Source organism: Rhagoletis pomonella, unplaced genomic scaffold (assembly GCF_013731165.1).
Source record: "Rhagoletis pomonella isolate Grant_MI unplaced genomic scaffold, Rhpom_1.0 Rhpom_scaffold_09456, whole genome shotgun sequence".
NCBI lineage: Eukaryota > Metazoa > Arthropoda > Insecta > Diptera > Tephritidae > Rhagoletis > Rhagoletis pomonella.
This window is the reverse complement of record NW_023467986.1, coordinates 1-6223: the sequence shown is the minus strand read 5'-3', so window position 1 is coordinate 6223 and position 6223 is coordinate 1. Positions and strand designations below refer to the sequence as shown.

The following is a 6223-nucleotide window of genomic DNA, read 5'->3' as shown; positions in this document are numbered from 1 at the left end:
TGCGATGAAGCCCCAGGTTTTGACACTTGACTGTCAACTGAAGGATTGGCATTCACTTTATGAAGTAAAGTGTGATGCCTACTATTGCACGTTGTGCATGAAAAATTACTTTTACACTCCTTTATATTACATTTACATTGAGCCCAAATGCGTCATTTGGGCGAGAAACCTCAGATGCGAGGCTAAATCACGCATTTCTCCATACAAATTCACATTTCCAGAATGACGCATTTCGACGCATTTACACAAAATCACGAACAAATGCGTTCTAATTGCCGTACTATTTTATTGAACGCACTCAGAAACAAAAGTTCCACAAAAGCTTTGGTTTTTCTTTGAAGTCAAAGCAAATGCGGATCAAGCAGTGTAAACACCTTCAAATGACTGATTTCAAATCACGCATTTTGGTCCAATGTAAATGTAATATTACCGAATGGCCTCTTGAAAGGCAATTGAGGCAGCAGTTATGTTTTTTGATTGTGGCATATCGATAACTCACAGAACGGCTTATAAATTTTTTGCAAAGTCGCAAAACATGTTGTTGCTTTGGGCATGCATTAGTTCCGAAGAAATAACGCGAATGAATCTTTTTTTTGCATTGACATTATAATTTTTAAATGAAAGCTGTTGCAAACGAACTGGATATTGTATGACCTTATCCCTTCCTCTTTTTTAACTTTTCTAACGAAAGCCTGAGAGCATGGCACTTTTACTGCTACTTTTCTTCCCGATATATTTGGATTTTTCTTAAAAAGTGGTGCAATCTTCTTGGCTCCATTCGAATTTTTCAAAACTTTTGTTTTTCCAGTTCCTTTTTTCCTATCCTTGTTAGACATTCGCCATAGATTTTAATAACTCGCGAAACGGTATTCCTTGACAGGTTTGCTTTTAGATTACCTTAAAACTTTGCATGATAACTTTTGTATAATATCAGAGTTATCTTGATTTGAATAAAAATTAAAAATTTTGGGTTTGAAAAGTTTTACAAGTAAAAATGCGTCCATTAATTTCACCGTGCGCAGACCTTAGAATATATTTCCCCCAACATTTACCTGTGGATCTTTGTGCGTTTGGAATTCCTCTTCTTTGTAGCGCAACGCCTTTGCATATGCACGACAAGCCATGGCGCGTGTACCAAGCAATTTGGTTTCAATTGGTATTGGGTCCTTATCACAATGCTTCATGAATTCAGCTAAATTCAAAATAGTTTGCGTAATTTCTGGCATATCGGTTACTTGTAGTGCCTGTATTAGTGATTGTGTAAGCTCGTGTTTATGTTCGGGAGTAAGCTCTGTCCAACAGGAAATAAAGGTCGCATTGAATAGATCGCGTAGCAATTTGTCATAGTCCTGTGCGAGCACGTGGCAGGCACGCAATGCTTGCGAACGCGATTCCTTTAGCAAGCCTATGGAGAGACGCTTCAGCCATTCAACCCAATCGTCTTTGGATACACGACGTGTCACCTGCCAGGCAGCGCGCAAATTACTTGTAGAAACAATGAGACGCTTCATGGTGAAATTACCGCCACTATTAGGCGCTACTAATTCGGTGGATTTAACTTTAGCCTGCCGCATATGGAACTCATAGTCCAGGCATATTGTGGTATTACTTTGGATTTTAGTTAATAGTTTCTCGTATTTTGGGTCGACAATGCGATGCTTCGCGATGGTGCGTTCGACAAGTGGCACAAAAACGAGATATTTTTTGCCTAACTGTATAACCACCGAGCAGAGTGTGGACATGGCCTTATCACGTAACTCAGGCTCGGCTTCTAGCATACGCACCAATGGATGTATGATGCGCGAAGAGAAGTCAGTAAAGTCAAGTATCCAGGCGAGATGGTCGATGGTTTCCAACGCCACTAGCGACACTTGTTGCGGCACATATGGCGCATCGAACAACTTAACAATTGGCGGCACAATCAAGTGTAGATAGTCATCCAAGGTATTGCCGAATTTTTGCAATGCGTGCAGCAGACGCTTGGTTACCATGCGATCCTTGGAAGTATCATGCTGAAGTACGCGTAAAATTTGTGGTATCAACTGCGACAAATAATTGCGGAATTCACAGCCCAAAGCCAATGCGATCTGCTCAATCAAATTGATCAATGTCAACTGCAGTGGCGTATAAACAGTCCAAAACTCTTTGATGAGCTTAAAAATATCACCCATGTAGCTTACAATGTGCTGTTTAACGATCTGTACCAATATGGCTAACTGCTGGAAGAGAAATTCGCGCAAATTTAAATCAGCCGTGCGCACATTCTCCAGCAAACTTGGCAACACTTGCGCCAAATATGGCACACACTCACGATTGAGAGAATACAAAGGTTGCGCCGATCTCGGACCGCTATTCCTCTCTTAACGAATTTGACAGAATCGTTGTTTGCATGACGTCACACTGGTGCAACTTGTTTACGTTTTCCTTGCAACATTTTTTCTTCTTCTTCCATTCTTGCTCACGTTTTGGCATTTCTCTCTCGCAATTGCACCAGTGTGACGTCACATAAAAGTTATTCTCAAAAATCCTCTCTGATCGGCGCAATCTTGTATTCTATCATTCTTGGCACACACTTAATGCCCAGACTTTTGAATATGAAAGTTATTGCTTGTACGACGCTAGTATGGCCACTGCTCAGTGTGGGATCACGCAAAATGCGCATCAGTCTGCAATCGCCACGGCTGGATAGTATTCATCAAGTACATTGTTCATATTCACAAGTAGTTCTGCTGTTGAAATATCCTGATTTTCATCCATTTTGAAATCGCTCAATGATATAAGTACGCTGTCTTTCTGACTATCTATTAAGCCCTTATTCATTTTGTGTTTATAAGGATCCATGGCGCCCAGTAGACCGAGCACCCGTATTGTCTCACGACGTATGGAGCGACGTTGTTCAGTTTTCATGAAATTTATAAGTACAGTTGTCCACAAAATAATAGTAGTGCGATATTTGGACCAGTTTTGGCTATTTGTCTTTTGTTTATTTAATGTTTATTATTTTTTTATAAAAGCCTAGCTGGCTATACAACAAACACCATATAAATTCAGATTTTAAACTTTGTATAAAAATTATAAAAAATTTGCAATTTTTCACCCAAATTTCAAACTTTTTAATCAGAATCTTTAGAAAAAATTCTGGTATGCAGTTTTGTAGCACATTCAATTCTAGTCTGAAGAAGTGCAAGTTTCAAGCGGCTAAAAAATTCCGTTGATTTTTGAGATTAAAGGTGTTTCACGTTTTTTCCATACAAAGTATGTCGACAATTTTCTTTTATATGGAGGACACTGCCAGCAAAAAAATTGCCAAAAATCAACGGAATTTTTTAACCGCTTGAAACGGCGAGTTTTAGTAAACGTGTGCACGTTTGCACCGCTTCCAAGCGTATCTCTTGCTGCTCATGATTTATGAAATGATCGGCACAGCGTTGCACGAAATCGAGCATATTTTGCTCTTCGAAATTGAAACTACCAAGTGTTTTTAGCGCCAGCACAACGGTGGGTACATCATGTTGCAGATTTAACGATGTATCCAAAGGTATGGTGGCCAATGTTTGATAGGGCACGGCTAATGGTTTATTCATTAGAACCTGCGACAGCACGCGTATGAGACTCTCGGCAATGGCAATCTTCAGATGTGGTACTTTTTCAGCAAGTTCCCGCAAACAAACGGTCAGTGCTGGCGAAAGACCACTAAAGGACATCTGTTCTAGAAAATTACGTACATCTTCGGTGATAGCCGATTTTACAGCGTGTGCAAGTAGCGTTATGCAATGAAAAATAGCTGGGTCTATGGACGTTTACGTTTGCTGGGTGTGATTTTTAGCGGTAATGCTATTTTGATGGCGCACATAATTGTCCTTAAATGCTTGTCAATATCACGTTGGACAGCTACTGCTATATAACCGAGTGTTACGTATGCAATATTTCGATCCTTCTCCTTTCGGGGCACAATGCTGAGCAAATGATTCACACATTCTTGCAAATAACGTTGCACGAATACTTCACGATTGAAGGCAGCAAGGCGTGGAAGTATTTGGAGCAGTGCTTGCTGAACGTAAGGCGATTTTGAGGTGCGCTGTTCCAGCACATTATCGCAAATATTTGTGTAGTTTTCGGTGAGTATCTCACGGGAATATGCAGACTCCAGCACGGTAGCCTACAGGGGAAAAAGCATAGTTATTATGGTTATTAATATTCATATCGAAATTTTGATAAATAATTACCGATGAAAACTTATGTGCACCACCATGTTGTCCTTCATGTTCCAAATGCATATGCGTCGAAACCAACTTACTTATAAATGGTGCTTTCAAGCGAGGCACTAAGGTGGTTAGTTGTCTACCAACGGAGCTGGAGTGCATGACTTCACCAAATTTGTTATGTTGTGCGTCGGGTAGAAGTGCTTTCAAAGCAGCATAACGGCGTTCCCAAGCGGCATGTGAACAACGGAAAAGTTCATTTAGGATTAGAAGACCGCCATGAATACGATCATCGCGTGTCATTCCTTTCTGATCTTTTGTACCAACTGGTTCCGCTACAAAGCTTGCGTTTGCTTCTTGATAACAATTTTTATACCATTGTGGTTCTCTTGATTGTTTAGTGCTTTCACGTTGAGAGGTAACAATAAGAGCGGCATGTAACGCTTCACCAGCCGATTCGCATATGGCTGCTTTGGGGTCGAATATTGCATTGAAAATGTTATCGAAAAATGTTGATATTTGTTGATAAAAGTATGTTGGCATGGCAATAGCCAGCTCGCGCAGAATAAAGACAGCTGCGTGGCGGCGGTACTGAGAAGAAAAACGTTAAGTTTTAGTGATTTCATACAAATTGCAATACACACAAATTAATACACTGTTTAGAACAATTATCTAGTATTTCCTAATATATTTATTTACCTCTTGCCGATCACCACTCAACATTTCGAATGCCCGCTTGATATCAAAATCGATTGATTCGGCACCCTTGGACCCGGGCAAGTTAGCCAATTTCACCAGTGTACATGCTGCAATCTCCATTACTGTGGTATCATTGGAAGGCAGCAATGTACGTAAGTGATTGTAGTACGGTGAAATACGTTTCATTGTATTCACAACATCGCCACTTATTAAACATTCTGCAAGAGTAAACAAGCATTAACAAAATAATTAACCCTAACTATTTATAACTAACTATTTATAACTACTGAAATCATCGAAGAATGCGACTAGGTCCTCTTGTGACATTTCACGCAACTCCGTCTTTACATATAGAAACAAATCCTGTGCAGCTTTGCTTTGCACATTGTGATTACGCGACTTGAGGCCAGCTACGAAATGCTGCACCAGCGCTCCAGTCGACATATTTATAGATTTTATTTTAGAATACACAGATAAAATAAGTACAAATCCGTTCTAATTAATAGGGCATTCGCACGAGGCGATTTTACAGGCAACAAAATTGAATGCGGAGTTGAATGAGAAGTTGAAAGTGAAAAAGTTACTATCCCTATTCAGACGAGGCGATTTTCAATTCAACACGAATTGTTATTTACATAATTTAAAATGAATTTAAATCGCAAAATTTTATCAATTGGCGTAAATTTGGTAAGCCAAGCTGTAATGCGATAAAAGCATACAATTTGCAACCCTATAAATTACCTTGTATGAACACACCTTAAAGCTAATCTAGTACAATAATTAAGAATTTACGATATTAAGAATGCAACCCTGTGTACATATATAAGCAACTAAGTTAAAGATAAAATGAAAAATAAAATGGGCGGCATTATTCCGCGTACCCTAAAAGCGACCAGTCGTGTTTTGTGAAAATATCCGGGAATATCTTTTTTTGGGAATTAGCAGGGTTTCCCGACCCCCGTCCAGACACCATCGAAGGTAGCAGCAGCAGCTTGGGAGTGTGCGAGACAAGTTCCCGCAACCTCCAAAGGTCCCGCAGCAAGCAACACGGCAGCGGAGCGCCAGGGTTCCTTTTTTGTTCTCATGTCGGCACGGCAGCGGAGCGCTAGGGCTCCACACAGCGCGGAGGTTGCAGGTATGCCCCCGCAATTACGGAAGTGGAAAACGTCCACTTCACAAAGCGTTGGTAGAAGTGCTTTTAGCCACAATATAACCAGTAAACAACCTTCGGTGAATTTGGCGACTGCCTTCCTCGGGGATGAATATGCTAGGGATGAAATTATTGGTACACACGCCTTCCAAGCACGCAGGGTTGCTTTTAA

At 40.4% G+C, this 6223-nt stretch overlaps 1 pseudogene; it reads right to left on the bottom strand.

Annotated features, from left to right (window-relative positions):
• Positions 1 to 938: 938 nt before the first annotated feature.
• Positions 939 to 5385, bottom strand: LOC118756256 (annotated as a pseudogene).
• Between the last annotated feature and the right edge of the window lie 838 nt (positions 5386 to 6223).